The sequence below is a fragment of the Mus musculus genome, chromosome X, assembly GCF_000001635.26.
Source record: "Mus musculus strain C57BL/6J chromosome X, GRCm38.p6 C57BL/6J".
Taxonomy (NCBI): Eukaryota; Metazoa; Chordata; class Mammalia; order Rodentia; family Muridae; genus Mus; species Mus musculus.
In genome coordinates this window covers 92,121,397-92,140,135 of record NC_000086.7, presented here as the reverse complement: position 1 = coordinate 92,140,135, position 18,739 = coordinate 92,121,397, and the positions used below count along the sequence as shown (strand labels likewise).

At 35.7% G+C, this 18,739-nt stretch overlaps 1 protein-coding gene across 1 annotated transcript in view; it reads left to right on the top strand.

The window, feature by feature from the left end:
• Positions 1-18,739, top strand: part of Mageb18 (melanoma antigen family B, 18) — a 480,694-nt gene that overhangs the window by 459,437 nt on the left and 2,518 nt on the right. Inside the window, exon 4 of the mRNA NM_173783.3 lies at positions 15,044-15,136. The gene's annotated coding sequence lies outside the window, so the exon portion shown is untranslated. The remainder of the gene's footprint in view (positions 1-15,043; positions 15,137-18,739) is intronic.

Below are 18,739 nucleotides of genomic sequence, written 5' to 3'. Positions count from 1 at the left end.
CTGCATGCTCACCTGCACAGACTGGTCTCTGAGGGATGTGGGACACAAGGTGGCTTTCTCACCTGCTCTGGCAGTCAGAGCCCTTCTGGGAGGACAACTCTCCTCTGATGGGGAAAGTGCCCGGATATCTGGAGCCCAAAATGGGATCTGTCCCAGAAGCTCTGTAGCTTCTGTCTGTCCCAGAAGCTGTGTTGCTTCCACAGTCCTCACTCTCACCTGTGCAGATTGGTCTCTGAGGGACTTGGGACCCAAGATGGCTCCCTCACCTGTTCAGGCAGCCAGAGCCCTCCTGGGTGGGCACCTCTCCTCTAGTGGGGAAGGTGCCCAGATTAGACAAAGTTTATTTTGTAAAATATTTTTGTATTAACATTTTCACTATACAAAATAATGAATATATTATGATACTTTCATATAAGCATGCATACATGCATACATATAAACAAATATGCACACATGTGTATGTATTACATGGTACCAAAATGTTTGGACCTTTTCTTTGGCAGAGTATCCATACATTGTTGCTGTCTCAAGTTTTTGATAACCTACTTAGTGTAATATAGAGTTTCTTGAGGTAAAACTTTGTTTCTGAATTCCCATTTTTCCTGTATGTTCTCTTGTGAGGCTCTGAGTAGATATATAATACTTTACTGGTACTATAGTGCTCATATGAAGAGCCAGGGACTTTTTCAAACTCCCAGGTTTCATCATAAAGAGAATTACAATAGATTTATTGTACATAGGAAGTGAATTATGAAGTGTTTTCAGTAAGGTATCACTTTAACACAGAATCTTTCTTGAAAATTTGGTGTTGGTGGAAAGGGACATTCTCACTTGACTGAACAGATTATTTTTCTGAGCCCAGATTTTCCCATAAACTCAGTCTTCCTTGAAGAGTTATCGATTTACTTCTTGGGTTATGAATCACTAGTAAGACTAAAAGAATCAAAGGGAAAATTAAAAGTATATACTTCAAAGTGAGCAAAAAGCAAAACCTTTGTAAAAAAAAATCCTCTTTGATTTACTATATTTAAAATTGCAGAAAAGCTCTGTAGACAGTATTTGAATAACATCATTTTGTGTTAGTCAGATCCTTCCTCAGAAAATAGCAATCATTGATAAAAAGATTAAATATGGACAATTATTTTGTAGGCATTTATGTTCATTACATTTCTTTGAACTTATATTTATATATTATAATATTTTCATAATTAAGTCACTAAATACATATATTTAGTCTCATGATCATGCTACTGGGCAACCCAGATCAATTTCTTAGTGGCTTATATAAGAAATAAAAAGAATCAATATCTGTTACCTAGAATAGCTATACAATTATTTTTTTAATTTTATGTATGTGTGTGCTTTGCCCACATGTATTTTAGTGGACCCCCATGCCTGGTGTCCATGAAGGCCAAAAGACTGTGCTGAATAACCTGGAACTGGGTTTATAGAGAATTGTGCACAACCTTGTGGTTGTTGGGACTTAGGTCCTCTGGAAGAACAGCCAGTGCCCTTTACTCCTGTGGTTTTTTGTTTGTTTGTTTGTTTGTTTTTAGCAAAACAGTAATTTAAAAAAAAACTCAGTCGGGCAGTGGTGGTGCACGCCTTTAATCCCAGCAATTGGGAAGCAGAGACAGGAGGATTTCTGAGTTCTAGGCCAGCCTGGTCTACAAAGTGAGTTCCAGGACAGCCAGGGCTATACACAGAAACCCTGTCTTGGGGAGGGGGGTAGGCAAAAAAACCTCAATGGAAAGCAAACCAGTTGTTCCTATTCCCTGTCCCTATTCAGTTGTCCTATTTCATGTCCTAAGGTCAGGAAAAATCAGAAGTACTTCTAAAAATAATTCCTGACTCAGTTTCCATAAAATCTCCAATTCCAATGATCTAATTTTCATTTTCCCTCATTTTTTCCTGAAATTTTTGTGAACATTATAATTACTTGTGTCCTTCTTTAATTTTTTGTGCCTCTACTATGTCTCAAGTGCAAATGAGTATACTATGAAGCTAATAAATTTTAAGTTTCAGCAAGTCCCACCTTCATTCCACTTAATTTTATATTTATTTTTCTTTCTTAAAGATGATTGACCAATTTAATAAATATTAAGCCATAAATTCCAAATTTATTTGGCTACACATAGATATACTATGTGTAAGATTATCCTCATCAACTCTCATGATCACCCAATTATGCTCTGAACAAAGATGACACTAATAAACATGTGAAACTATACAGGAAAAATTATATGAGACCCCAACATTATATCAACTCGTTTCCCAGTGCCAAATGGTCAGCCCCGAAAGCATACAGAGAAGTAACATTATATGAATTCAACAGGTTATACTAAATAATATATAATAAAATATTGTATATGTATACATACATACATACAGGTGCATATATGCATGTAATAGCAATTACAGAAAAAAAAGGCCATGATTCTGAAGGAGTGTAGGAAGAACTATATGGAAAGGTTTGGATGGGGGAAAGGAAATGTGTTATAATTAAATATTGTCTCAAAAAATGTTAAAGCTTTATAAACATGGATACACAATGTGGGAATTTACACATGGATGTATCTAAAACTGAATCATTCTTGTAACTCTTCTCAGTTAACTTTTTGCAATGCCAGGCATTGGTTTTCAATTCTACAAAATAGAGATAATATTATTTTAGCTAGTCATAAGAATTAGAATCATGTGAGTGAGCAAGTATTTTCTGCCAAGCCTGATGACCTGAATTCAATTCCCAGGACCCTCTTAGTGGAAAAAAAAGAACTGATTTCTGCACATTGTCCTCTGACTTCCACATACATATAAAATATGTAAATGTTATATTTTTAATTAGAAACATGTATAAGGAACATAACTTATACTAAGAAAAATTTATAGGTATTGCTATATTGCTATTTTTATTTTTATGTGAGTGGTGAATAGCCATAAAACATGTAGTCTATTCAGGAAAGAAATTTAATGAACAAAAAAGAAAAACCCTGATATTTTCCTGAAAGATTTCAAATAACTTCAACAAAATTCTGGTGCCATGTCTGGAAACTCCTCAATGAAAGTTTTTCCACAAACCATAAAGTCCTATTTGAAACATACTTGTGTGGTTTTAGGCAGACCTTGTTCTTATGTATGTTTTACTGCAACCATAAAAAGCAACGTCCTAAGTACCTCCTGATGCAAAGAAAAGGACAGACACACAAAGAATGTATGTGCCCTCAGGGCAAAAAACTGAGTTAAATGATATCATAGGTAAAACAGTTCTAACAGCCACAGAATGCTCCATCTAAACACTGAATCCTCTGGGAAACCCATGAGACTTTCTCCACACTAGATAATATAATACAATAATAATAATAACAACAATAAACAACCAAAACAACAATCAGCATTAACAATTCCTGGAAAACCAAAATCTATTGTATTCTATCAGACCAGAATGGGGTAAAACTAGAAATCAACAGTCAAGAAAAATTAGAAAACACACACAAACTCATGAACAATGACCAATCCACTATTGAATGATGAATGGGTCATAGAAAGAAGAATAAGGGCTAGGGACATGGCTCATTGGGTAAAGTGCTTGCTGCACAAGCATGACGACCTGTGTTTGAATTCACCATTACTTATTTAAAATGCTAGGCATGGTTACATACATACATACATACATACATACATACATACATACATACATATTGTCAACATTAGAGGCAGAAGAACATTGGTCTTCAGAGCCCTCTGCTCAGAGCTTTCAGAGCCTTCAGAGATGAGGGCTCTCTAAAAAGGTGAGCTCTGGGTTAAGGTAAAGATCTTGTCTCAAAAAGTAATATAAAGACTAATAGCAGAAAACACCTTATATTAATTTCTGGCTTCCAATTGCACATGTACAGCCAAGTAAACCTGAATACATACATGAATGTGCATGTATCAGATATAAAGAATAAGTACACAGTGAATGGGCGTGCACACAAATGGGGGGAGGGAGAGATAAAGAATGAGAGTGGGGAGGGAGGCAGGCACTGAAGGAATTACAATGAAAGTTGAAATAAAATATACCAAAATCAATGAGATAGACTAAAAGCAGTGCTAAGAGAGCTTTCAATGGCTTCAAGTGCTTACATTAACATTTTAGATTTTAAAGTAATAATGTTCCTTTGAGCCTTGGAACACAGTCACACACACACACACACACACACACACACACACACACACACACACAAGGCAAATGTAAAAATCAGTAGATAAATTAATTAAAATCAGAGCAGAGCCAGGTGGTTGTGGCGCACGTCTTTAATCCCAGCACTTGGGAGGCAGAGGCAGGTGGATTTCTGAGTTCAAGGCCAGCCTGATCTACAAAGTGAGTTCCAGAACAGCCAGGGTTATACAGAGAAACCCTGTCTCAAAAAAACAAAAACAAAAACAAAACCAGAGCCAAAATTAATAAAATGTAAATGAAGAAAGAATATAACAAATCAGTGAAACCAAGAGTTAGTCTCTGAAAAGATAATAATGAGAAACACAAATCCAATTTAAGCATAAGAAAGAATAAAAAAATCAAATCTTATAATCGTGCCATAATCTTTATGAGTTTATATGTACATAAATAAACCTCTTTATGTCTAGAAATAGCTGTATATTTTGAGTCACCCTATATATCTGACTCTTTCAATCATTCTGCCTTCTATTCCACATAGACCCTTGAACCCTGAGGAGAGCAGTGTGATATTAAAAAATTCTCTTTAGAGCTGAGTCCTCCAAAGTGTCTCATTCTCTGCATGTTTTCCAGTTGTGGGTCACTGTGTTACTGAAGAAGCTTCTCTGATGAAGGTTGAGCTATATATCACACTGAGTGAAATAACTCAGATCCAGAAAGACAACCATCGCACGGTTGTTCATATATGTGGATATTAGATTTTAAGCCTTAAATGTGTGATTCATTCTGAATATCTACAGAGGATTGGTAACCAAGGGAATGAGGGAATATTCCAAGGAAGGGTAAATAGAAAACTGTTACTAATGTGCTAAAGGGAAAATTAGAATAGGAGGACTAAATAGGAGTGAGACAGGAGCAAAGGGTAGAGAAGGCATGGTAAGGGATAATTAATACTAAAGCCTTTTGAAAGGCCATATAAAAACCTACTAGTGTAGAGTCTTCCTAAAATACATATTTAAATTGTATTTAAGTTATTATAAAATGGTCTGGATAATGTCTCAACTATACAGCATATACCAAATAAACTCTCAATACTAGGAAACAAGTTCTATATTTTTTGGTTGTTATTCCCACTGCCACACCTCCAAAATACAAGTTATTGTCGCTATTGATAACCTACCCTTCACAACAGTAAAACCCCATTGCTGGAGATACAATAAACTGATGTCATCAAATATGGAGAAATTGAGCTGGTGCTCAGCTGGAAGGTTCACCCCTACTGACTAGAGTTCATAGAGTGGAAAGGTACTATACATGCTATTAGAGTAAAAAACAAAAAGTAGTTACAAACTCAGCTAGCTATGAATCCTGCAATCTACAAGAGCAACTTGCCTGCAAGATATAGCCATTGGTACAATAATGTCACAAATGTTTAGAGAGTAACCAACTATTATTTTTTGGGATATAAGGCTGACTCCATGAGATGTAACCCATACCTAATACTATTAAGAGGGCAAGAACACGAAAGTAGACAGGTCATAGGTCTTAGATAAAAATGTACTACTAAATATTCTTGTAATCAAACATAGCAATAAAATGACTCCTAATGAGATATTGCTATAGCTATATAGAACAATGTATTGTTCTACAATGGAATCTTTAAAACAGTGAAGAAAATTAACTTAAGAAGTCATCCTATACCCAAGAAATGAAGAAACTGAACTATACCTATATACTTTCAAGGACAACGTACAGATTAAAAGCATTCCCAAAACTTTCCATTTACACCAATAGAAAAACCATTTTTTAAGATTCATCTGAAGACACAAAAGATCCCAAATAACCATAGCAAACTTGAGACATCAACATAGCTGGATTTTCAGTTATATTACAAATCAGTAATAACAAAAGCAAACTCTTGGACAAATGAAATAGAAGATTCACAAACAAGGCCATAAAGATATAGCCAACTTATTTTCGACAGAGGTATCAAAAATATATATTGAAGAAAGTAAATGAAAGCCTTTTCAATAAGTGGTTCTTGGAAAATGGGTATCTGCATATAGAGAAATAAAATTACATCACACAAAAATTTCAACTCCAAATTAGGTCAAAGGAGGATTTTTTAAAAGATTTAATTTTTTTCTAATGATGTGTATGTATGGGTGTGCAGGGGTCCTATGTACACATGAGTGCAGGTTCCCACAAAGAACATAGGCACAGGAGCCCCTAGTAATGAAGCTAGGAAACTGTTACTTGACTGACATAGTTAATATAAAATTATCCCACCATCTCTCCAAGTCCCTCAAAGATGTAAGATCTGAAGCTCTGAAAAAGTTAGAAAAAAATAGACAAACATTTCTATGTATTTTTCAAGAACTTTCTGAATAGGTCTTCATTCATTCATTCAGAAAATAAGGTCAGGGATTGACAAATGTGATCTCATGAAATCATAAAGCTCTTCATAGCAAAAGAAACAAATAATTGAGCCTACAAAGTGAGGAAAAATTTTACTATCTATACCTCTGACAGAGGATTAATATTTAGGATATATAAAGAATTTTTTAAAAAAATTAAAAAGACCAAAGAAACCAAATGGGTTTGCAGCCCCATAGGAGGAACAACAATATGAACCAGCCAGTACCCCCAGAGCTCCCAAGAGATTAAACCACCAATCAAAGAGTACACATGGAGGGACCCATGGCTCTAGCCACATATGTAGCAGAGAATGGCCTTGTTGAATATCAGTGGGGGAGAGGCTCTTGGTCCTCTGAAGGCTCTATGCCCCAGTGTAGGGGAATGCCAGGACAGGGGAGCAGGAGTGGGTGGGTTGGTGAGTAAGGGGAGGGGGAGGACTTAGGGGGAGGGGCTAGGGGGAGGGAATTTTCAGAGGGGAAACCAGGAAAGGGAATAACATTTGAAATGAAAATAAAGAAAATATCTAAGAAAAAAAAAAGAAGAAAAAATGGGGGAGGACAACAAAGGTTTGTTATGAGTCAACTATTATTGAAGGATATGTACTATGATGCAAATAAATAAGTAAATTTAATTCTTATTTGTCAATATTCTTACCCAATAATTTGATACAAATCTTAGAAAATGTTTCTTAGAAAAATGTATATATGCATATATATAAGTAGAAGTAAATTAAACTTTTTAATTTTCTATAATGTATTTTATATTTTACTTGAAATCTTAAATTTTAACATTGCTTAAAATATAATATTACATTAAATATTATTCACTTTTAAAACTAGAATATTTCTAAGGTTTGTACATAAATAAAAAGTTAAATATTAAAAAAAAAGAACTCAAATGACAACAAACATTGGTACAGATGTTCAAAGTAAGGAACTCTGGGTAGGAATGTAATTTTTGTAGCCACTGTGAAAATTAGGGGGGAGATTCCTCAAAATAAAATAAAAATCAAATGAAAATCAAACTAAAAATTAATTTTATAAAATAAATCAATCCAGTCATGAAGTGGCTTAATGAAATGAACAATTCTCATAAAAAATGGAATACAGATAACCAATAATCTATGAAAACATTATTATCCTCACTACTCCTATGATAAATTAAAACTATATTAATTTTTCTATCTCACACAGTCAGATAGGCAGTTCTTATGAAAACAATTAATAAAAAATATTGGCAAGGATTCAGATAAAAATGAACCCTAATATACTAATTTTGGGGATGTAAACTAGTCCATAGGATACAGCCAGTTTTGTAGTTTTGAAATATTATATAGAAATTTGTATACATATTTCTATGCAGTTCTTATCCATTTATACTTTACTTCATTGCCATGAGTATCTCAAAGATTTATTTTATAGTTGCCTTCATGTAAAAGCATCAAATAAAAATTCAGTTTAATAAACTAATCTAAACAACAACTAATCTAAAAGTTACACTTGAACCTTGTGATGGTTTGCATATGTTCATCCCAGGAAGTGGCACTACTAGAAGATTGGGCCCTGTTGGAACAGGTGTGTAACTGTGGGTGTGGGCTTTAAGACCCTCATTCTAGCTGCCTGGAAATCAGGATTCTCCTAGCAGCATTCAGATGAAGATATAGAACTCTCAGCTCCTCCTGCACCATGCCTGCCTGGATGCTGCCATGCTCCCACCTTGATGATAATAGACTGAACCTCTGAACCTGTAAGCCAGGCCCAATTAAATTCTGTCCTTATAAGAGGTGTCGGCTCACAGTAGTAAAACCCTAAGATAAACCCATGCCTGCCTGGATGCTGCCATCCTCCCACCTTGATGATAATAGACTGAACCTCTGAACCTGTAAGCCAGCCCCAATTAAATTCTTAAATTCCTTATAAGAGGTGTCGGCTCACAGTAGTAAAACCCTAAGATAAACCTTAAGATTATATCTAAAACATAAAAGCCAATGTTTCTCCTCATTTAAAAATCTAACATTTCTTATGAATAACAAATCAAAATGAAAACAATATTACCCATGCCTTTTCTGTTGTCTTAACTGACATTAAAAAGAGATGCAAAAGAATTTAATTTTATAAACAAGCAGCTGAAAGAGTCTGATGCAAATAGTTACACCGGACCAATGGACAGAAGCTGGGGACCCCTGTGGTTGAATTAGACAAAGGCTGGAAGAAGCTGAGGAGGAGGGTGATACCATAGGAAGACCAGAAGTCTCAACTAACCTGGACCCCTGAGATCTCTCAGACACTAAGCCAACAACCAGGCAGCATACATGAGCTGTTCCAAGGCCCCCAACACATATACAGTAGAGAACTGCCTGGTCTGGCTTTGGTGAGAGAAGAGGCACCTAACTCTCCAGTGATTTGAGGCTCAGGGAGGGAAGAGGCCTGGTGAGGTATGGGTGTGGGTGTGGGGACATCCTCTTGGAGATGGGCGAGGAGGTATGGGATGAGTAACAGTCAGAGGGCAGACTGGGAGGAGGATAAACACTGGACCGTACAAAAAGATTAGATAAAAATAATATCAGAAAAATAACTCTGGCACAAGTTTCTTGAGTTCTGAAATAATAAATGCATCTAAACAATGAAGAAGTTAATTAATTAAAAGATTATTTATTTATTCTGAGAAAATAAAATTTTAATACCCTATGCATCTTAAGTCTCAGTGGTTTTGTTTTTACACCATCTTTAACATGATTTCAATAGAAATTATAAACCACATACCCTCAAAAGAACAAAGGAAATCTTTAATTTAAATGCCAAGCTATATCCATTAATAAAAATAACTTTATATTAATAAAATTAAAAGTGTCATCAACTTGATATTTGTGTATTATGCAGAAGCATTTTCTCTTAAATTTTAGAGTATATTGGATATTAGTCCCCTATCCGATTTGGGATAGGTAAAGATCCTTTCCCAATTTGTTGGTGGCCTTTTTGTCTTATTGACAGTGTCTTTTGCTTTGCAGAAGCTTTGCAATTTTATGAGGTCCCATTCATCAATTCTAGATCTTACAGCACAAGCCATTGCTGTTCTATTCAGGAATTTTTCCCCTGTACCCATATCTTTGAGGCTTTTCCCTACTTTCTCCTCTATAAGTTTCAGTGTCTCTGGTTTTATGTGGAGTTCCTTAATCCACTTAGATTTTACCTTAGTACAAGGAGATAGAAATGAATCAATTCACATTTTTCTACATGATAACCACCAGTTGTGCCAGCACCATTTGTTGAAAATGCTGTTTTTTTTTCCACTGGATGGTTTTAGCTCCCTTGTCAAAGATCAAGTAACCATAGGTGTGTGGGTTACCCCATTAAAAAATGGGGCTCAGAGCTGAACAAAGAATTCTCACCTGAGGTATACCGAATGGCTGAGAAGCACCTGAAAAAAATGTTCAACATCCTTAATCATCAGGGAAATGCAAATCAAAACAACACTGAGATTCCACTTCACTCCAGTCAGAATGGCTAAGATCAAAAACTCAGGTGACAGCAGATGTTGGTGAGGATGTGGAGAAAGGGGAACACTCCTCCATTGTTGGTGGGATTGCAAGCTTGTACAACCACTCTGGAAATCAGTCTGGCAGTTCCTCAGAAAATTGGACATAGTACTACCAGAGGATCCAGCAATACCTCTCCCGGGCATATATCCAGAAGATGTCCCAACCGGTAAGAAGGACACATGCTCCACTATGTTCATAGCAGCCTTATTTATAATAGCCAGAAGCTGGAAAGAACCCAGATGCCCCTCCACAGAGGAATGGATACAGAAAATGTGATACATTTACACAATGGAGTACTACTCAGCTATTAAAAAAATGAATTTATGAAATTCCTAGGCAAATGGATGGACCTGGAGGGCATCATCCTGAGTGAGGTAACCCAATCACAAAGGAACTCGCACAATATGTACTCAATGATAAGTGGATATTAGCCCAGAAACTTAGGATACCCAAGTTATAAGATACAATTTGCTAAACACATGAAATTCAAGAAGAACGAAGACCAAAGTGTGGACACTTTGCCCCTTCTTAGAAATGGGAACAAAACACCCATGGAAGGAGTTACAGAGACAAAATTTGGAGCTGTGACGAAAGGATGGACCATCTATTGATTGCTATATGCAGGGATCCATTCCATAATCAGCTTCCAAACGCTGACACCATTGCATACACTAGCAAGATTTTGCTGAAAGGACCCAGATATAGCTATCTCTTGTGAGACTATGCCGGGGCCTAGCAAACACAGAAGTGGATGATCACAGTCAGCTATTGGATGGGTCACAGGGCCCCCAATGGAGGAGCTAGACAAATTACCCAAGGAGCTAAAGGGAACTGCAACCCTATAGGTGGAACAACAATATGAACTAACCAGTACCCCGGAGTTCTTGTCTCTAGCTGCATATGTATCAAAAGATGGCCTAGTCGGCCATCACTGCAAAGAGAGGCCCATTGGACTTGCAAACTTTATATGTCCCAGTACAGGGGACATATAAGGGTGAGTGGGTGGGTAGGGGGTTGGGGGGGTGGGTATGGGTGACTTTTGGGATAGCATTGAAAATGTAAACGAGGAAAATACCTAATAAAAATAAATAAAAAATTTAAAAAATAAAGAAATGATATTCTGGATTACTGAAAAAAATTTTAGAGTATTAAAATTGTATTTGTTTTTGGTTTTGGTTTTTTTTTTTTTGAGACAGGGTTTCTCTGAAAATTGTATTTGAAACACGGACATTTTCAAATGGTGTATAAATGGAAATCAAATTAGAATTCATCAGTGAATATTCACCTTAACAAAAATACAAATAACTTTGTCTAGAAAAATCCATAATGCTTTTTTTCCTTTTTATTCTTTTTTTTCCTTTTTCCTTCTTTCTTTCTTTCTTTCTTTCTTTCTTTCTTTCTTTCTTTCTTTCCTTCCTTCTTTCTTTCCTTCTTTCTTTCTTTCTTTCTTTCTTTCTTTCTTTCTTTCTTTATTTCTTTATTTCTCTCTTTCTTTCTTTCTTTCTTTCTTTTTTTTTTTCCAATCAGGTCTTACTATGTATCCTGAGCTCCCCTGAGCTCCCTGGCTCCCTGGAACTCACTATGTACATCAGGATGGCACTGGATTTGTAGCCACTTCCCTGTCTCTGCACCCTGAATCCTAGAAATAGTGGCTTGTGCTTGTTCAGCTGGCTCAATTACAATTTGCAATTTCTATCAGAACATTCATTCAGTGTTTTGTCTTCACATAGCACTATGATGCTTCTTTCAACAGAATATATGCTTTATGCTATTTGCTATCTATACATCTGGCATAGGATAAATATCTAGGATATACAAAGAACTCAGAAAACTAAATGCAGGAAATAAAGCAGTCCACTGAATAAATAATACAAAATAGATATTTTTCCAAAGTTTGGAATAAATTTTATGTATAAAACAAATATTGAATTCCATTTTCCATCTAGCCAAAATAGATGCTATAATGAGAAATCTAAATATTAAAATGTTAAATTTTTATAGAATATAAATTCTTCTGAGTTTATAAAAATAGTTCACAAAAACTAACTTTTTATTAACATTTAATGAGTGTTTACTCGTTTCCTAACTAGGGATGAAATGTTTATTATCTTTCTATGGGAACTGCACACTTTGGAAAAGCATGTGTTTTACATTTTCTACAATGAATTCATTTCTGTCTTCATTCTCTAAATATTAGATTCTTTCCATATTTCTTTTCTCATCCTCTATTATCTTCCTTACCAAACCCATTCAGACCTATTTATTCCATTCTCACATATGTTTAGGTATGTAGTTCAAGCCCAGACTTCTGTTCCAGTATTCAGATATGTGTTTCTGCTTATCTCATAGCTTTGCTTTAATATTTATCAAAATAAAAAGAGCTTCTAATACAACCTTTTTCCCACTGAATTCAGAATCACATCTCTACATTAAATACACCCTTATCACTTTTACTCTCTGTATTACCTATTAACTGTGTTAAATGTTAACTGAACACTTAAAGAATGCTCAATTTTACTAGGTGATTCAACTGTGAAGTTTCATATGCTTCATATAAAAATAGATGCTTTTGACATGGTAGCCTCATATAACATCCTTATTTAAAGTAATATATAATTCTTCCAAATGCTCCTCAACATTCTGTTTTCCAATCTATTCACATAAGTCTGTTTCAAATGTCAGCATGCTGAAATAAAGTAACAATATCCAAATTCTGTTTTCTACATTATGTGCATTTGTGTGAGACTGTGTGTGTATATCGTACAAATGTTTATATCTAAATTACAGCCATATTAATCCTTATAAAACATGTGCCATGTCAGATTGTTCCCTTGCTTTAAAACTGTTAGTGGGTTTTTGCTTGGTTTTATTTGTCATTATTAGTATAGAGTCTCCCCAATCACCTTGCATTCATTCTAAAGAGGTATTATAGTTATTGACTGTACCAGGCTGATCAGACATTTGCACAGGCAACTCTTTTTTTTCATGTTTTTTTTTAATTTAATTTTTTTGGATATTTTCTTCATTTACATTTCAAATGCTATCCCAAAAGTCCCCTATTACCTCCCCCGCCCTGCTCCTCTACCCAGTTACCTACTCACACCCACTTATTGGCCCTGGCTTTCCCCTATACTGGGGCATACAAAGTTTGCTAGACCAAGGGGCCTCTCTTCCCAATGATGGCCAACTAGGCCATCTTTTGATACATATGCAGCTAAAAACACGAGTTATGGGGATACTGATTAGCTCATATTGTTGTTCGACCTATAGGGTTGCAGACCTCTTCAGCTCTTGGGTACTTTCTCTAGCTCCTACATTGGGAGCCCTGTGATCCATCCAATAGCTGACTGTGAGCATCCACTTCTGTGTTTGCCAGGCACTGGCATAGTCTCACAAGAGACAGCTATATCAGGGTCCTTTCAGCAAAATCCTGCTGGCATATGCAATAGTGTCTGCATTTGGTGGCTGATTATGGGATGTACCCCGGGTGGGGCAGACTCTGGATGGTCCATCCTTTTGTCTTAGCTCCAAACTTTGTCTCTGTAACTCCTTCCATGGCTATTTTACTCCCTATTCTAGGGAGGAATGAAGTATCCAAGAGTTGGTCTTCCTTCTTGATTTTCTTGTGTTTTGGAAGTTGTATCTTGGGTATTCTAAGTTTCTGGGCTAATATCAATTTATCAGTGAATACATATCATGTGAGTTCTTTTGTGATTGGGTTACCTCACTGAGGATGATGCCCTCCAGGTCCATCCATTTGCCTAGGAATTTCATAAATTCATTTTTTAATAGCTGATTAGTACTCCATTGTGTAAATGTATCACATTCTCTGTATCCATTCCTTTGTTGAGGGACATCTGGGTTCTTTCCAGCTTCTGCCTATTATAAATAAGGCTGCTATGAACATAGTGGAGCATGTGTCCTTCTTACCAGTTGGAACATCTTCTGGGTATATGACCAGGAGATGTATTGCTTGATCTACAGGTAGTATGTCCAGTTTTCTGAGGAACTGCCAGACTGATTTCCAGAGTGGTTGTACAAGGTTGCAATCCCACCAGCAATGGAGCAGTGTTCCTCTTTCTCCACATCCTCACCAGCATCTGCTGTCACCTGAATTTTTGATCCTAGCCATTCTGACTGGTGTGAGGTGGAATCTCAAGGTTGTTTTGATATTCATTTCCCTGGTGATTAAGGATGTTGAACATTTTTTCAAGTGCTTCTCAGCCCTTCTGCATTCCTCAGTTGAGAATTATTTGTTTAGCTCTTTACAGCATTTTTAATGGGTTTATTTGAATTTCTGGAGTTCAGCTTCTTGAGCTCTTTGTATATATTGGATATTAGTCCCCTATCAGATTTAGGATTGGTAAAAAATTCTTTCCCAATCTGTTGGTGGCCTTTTTCTTTTTTTTTTTTTCTATTTTTTTTTATTATTATGTATTTTCCTCAATTATATTTAGAATGCTATCCCAAAAGTCCCCCATATCCTCCCCCCCCCACTTTCCTACCCACCCATTCCCATTTTTTTGGCCCTGGTGTTCCCCTGTACTGGGGCATATAAAGTTTGCAAGTCCAATGGGCCTCTCTTTGCAGTGATGGCCGACTAGGCCATTTTTTTGCTACATATGCAGCTAAAGACAAGAGCTCTCGGGAACTGGTTAGTTCATATTGTTGTTCCACCTATAGCATTGCAGTTCCCTTTAGCTCCTTGGGTATTTTCTCTAGCTCCTCCATTGGGGGCCGTGTGACCCATCCAATAGCTGACTGTGATCATCCACTTCTGTGTTTGCTAGGCCCCGGCCTAGTCTCACAAGAGACAGCTATATCAGGGTCCTTTCAGCAAACGCTTGCTAGTGTATGCAATGGTGTCATCATTTGAAGGCAGAAGCTTTGCAATTTTATGAGGTCCCATTTGTCAATTCTTGATCTTACAGCACAAGTCATTGCTCAAAGCCCCAGACTGCTGGACACCTGCCCTACAAGAGGAGAGCTTGCCTTCAGAGAGTGCTCTGACCACTGGAACTCAGGTGAGAGTTGGACTCCCAGGAGTGCTGACAGCACAGGCAACTCTTAAAAGAAACAGTCCTTAAACTTCACCCCTTTGTTTGCCATCTAGATGATTTTCATCTTTTCTTTCTAATTTTAAATACTAATTTTCCAGGATACCCTTTCCAATCAGATGGTCTATGGTTCTATTTGCTTGTACATTTCTTCATAAAACCCAACAATTTGTAGTGTATATATAAATGTGCCGTTGTGCAGTTAGTTCTTCATGTGGGTTAGTTAGAGTAGGAACTGTTCCTGACTCTGTTGTCTCCCTTTGTCTCCCTTTGGATCCCTTTTACCTTGGATGTCTTGTCTGGCCTCAGTAGGAGAGGATGCTGTGACTTGATGTACCAGGGAGGGTTGTTACCCATGAGGGGCTTTCCTTTCTCTGAGGAAAAGGGGATGAGGGGGCTGAAGGTGGGACTTGAATGAGAGGGGGCCTAAGGGTGGGACTTGGAAGAGATAAGGGAGGGGGCTACAATCAGGTTGTAAAATGAATAAATTAATGAATAAATAAATAAATGTTTAAAACATTTACCCAACTTAAAAAATGTATTTATGTTGGATTTTTATCTTTTTTCTCGATAAATACAAATCAGTGCCATGAAGTTAGGATCTGCCCAATTTTTATTTACATTGTTAAATTCTGGCCCTTGATCCTAAAAATTTTATGATTTTTAAGTTTTATTCCAAATATACAGACTAAGATCATACTCTTATTCTAGAAGTTCATAAATCTGACCTTGAGAATCCTATACATTTTGAGTACAAATTATGATTTTCCATCAAGTCAAAACCATAGAGTTTCTAAAGAATTAAGCTAACATCATATTTCCTGTGAGTTTTCTCAAGCTCATGTTTAAAGCCATTCTACCATTAACAACAATCTTTAAATAAAAACATATTCATTGCTTTCCTTTTACTGAATTTAATATTAATTTAATAAGTGGGACTAATATTTAGCAATTATTTAATTATTAAAGTGATAAATAACAACAGTAAGTATTTAACAAGGCCCGGTGCAGTACATAAAATTAAAGTTACTTATACATAAAAGAATTTTTTCCCACAACCCCCCTTCTCTAGCTTTTTTCATTTATTCTTTGCTGCTTTCATAACATTGGCAAAGTTCCAGCAAATATAAAATATGCTAATTTTTAAAAAAGCCTCCTACCATAGACTCAAAAAGCTAAAAGACTAAAAGCTCATACCATAGACTAAATAAGGCAATGAAAAAAATGTTTTCTTTCTTTTTTTTTTTTTTTTTTGGTTTTTTGAGACAGGGTTTCTCTGTATAGCCCTGGCTGTCCTGGAACTCACTCTGTAGACCAGGCTGGCCTCGAACTCAGAAATCCGCCTGCCTCCCTAGTGCTGGGATTAAAGGCGTGCGCCACCATGCCCGGCAAAGAATGTCATCTTATATGTTATATGTCTTCAATTAATTATATTTTATAAATACCTTTCATATATCTATACTTCCTCCCTTCAGTGTCTCCATTGTTCAGTTATAAGCAGATATTTTAGTACAAAGAGTTATTATTACTCATATTATATAACCCAATCACATTTTATATCTATAAACCAGTCTGTGAAACTAGTCTGATTAAAATTTTCTTTCTGGGCTGGAGTAATGGCTCAGCGGTTAAGAGCACCGACTGCTCTTCCAAAGGTCCTGAGTTCAATTCCCAGCAACCACATGGTGGCTGAAAACCATCTGTAACAATATCTGACTCCATCTCCTGGAGTGTCTGAAGACAGCTACAGTGTAACTGATATATAATAAATAAATAAATCTTTAAATAAAATAAAATAAAATAAAATTTTCTTTCTTAGGTGTTATCAATTTTTATGGCAATTCCTAACTTACCTGCCCTGTAAGTATGCGGTGCATTCCGAGAGGCTAAGATCTTAATATTCCAGTACAAGTGAAACTACAAACAGCAAATTCAAACATTTATCTATTTATTTTTATTATTCTTTAATATTTTTTTACAGTCCTATCCACCCTCTGACTGTTCTTCTTCCCATTCCTCTTCCCTTTGACTCCAGGAGGATGTCCCTGCCCCTTCCCCCCCCAACCCTACCACACCAGACCTCCCCCCTCCCTGGGGTCTCAAGTCTCTCTAGGGTTAGATATGCCTTCTCTCAATGAGGTCAGATAATTGAACAAATTTAAAACATTCTCAGCACCATAATACCAAAAGATACTTTGTAAATATATTAAATGTTTATCTTTTTTATTTTTGACTTTTTCTCTTACTGTGTACTAGAAATTGAACCCAAGGTTTCTTACATGGTAGGCACGTACTGTATTTCCATGCAGCATCCCTAGCCCATGCAATTTTATCTTTGCTTAGTAGGAGTCACTTACACTATTCTTAATATAAGAATTATATAATAACACATAACAGGTAAATGTAAAAAAAAAAAAAAAAACCCTAGCGTTTGAAATAATTAACTTTGTCTCTTTGGTCATTATCATTTTTCCCTTTAAATCCCTATAATTTTTACTTTTTTAACAAAGGAAAACCTTTTTAACACTAGCTAGTTACAACAACTACTACAAATATCATTATTATTATTATTTACAGGTTCTTGTCTTTGTTTATCAGTCAATGGACTAAAACTTAAAAAGTGTGAGCCAAAGTAAACATTTTCTAATTAAGCTTGATCATATTGACTGTTTTCTCACAGTGACAGAGTTGATTAAATTCAAGCAGTGACAAAAAATAAGTATTACATGACAAGGTAATGTAATAGATACTGAGGTCCTGGCAGATTTGTTAGGTTCAGATGTATGCTGAAACTGAGTTATCACTAAAAGCCAGCTGTCCTCATTCCAAATGAGAATGCCAGGTAGTTCTCTTCAGTGTGTTATATTGTCCTTGCTATACCTGTGAAAATACTGCCATATGAAAGTTAACTTATTGCTTTTACATAGTAAGCTATTCTAATAGAAATGTGAGTGAATGAGCTGTAACCCAAATCCTTTTCCATTTAATATACTGAATACATATAGGCAGGCTTATTCATTTTTTATAAAAGCTGACACACAGAACTTGGGAGTAGAATCTTGGTTACAAAAATGGAGAGAATCAGATACAATAAGATGTTCACAGGCTTATCAATGGATACTGAAATTTAAAAAGTATGGTATGCTAGTAAACAGTATGGTGACCATTAATCAAAACTATGCCATGTTTTTAACAAGCTACAATGAAAATATATTTTTGGCCACAGTTAATGTTTAAAGTTATAAATATATTTGCCATAATTTAAAAATTACTCAATATGTAAATTTGTTGAACCCTTACATTATACTCTATAAATATGCATATTCGTTTCCTATGTAAGTTTTAAAGTAAAAAATTCTAAAATATTAGTAGGAAAAGAATTAAAACACAAAATTTTTAGCAGAGCCAGTTTGAAATTTTATTAAGAGAGTAGGTAAAGGACATTTTAATTCATGTCAAAAGATAGGTCTATTTATGTTGAACGAATGAATATTGTTTAGATAACAATCACATTTAAATTGTTTGTATATTTATTGTCTTACCTGGTGGGAATGTTCTACAGTAGCAGAT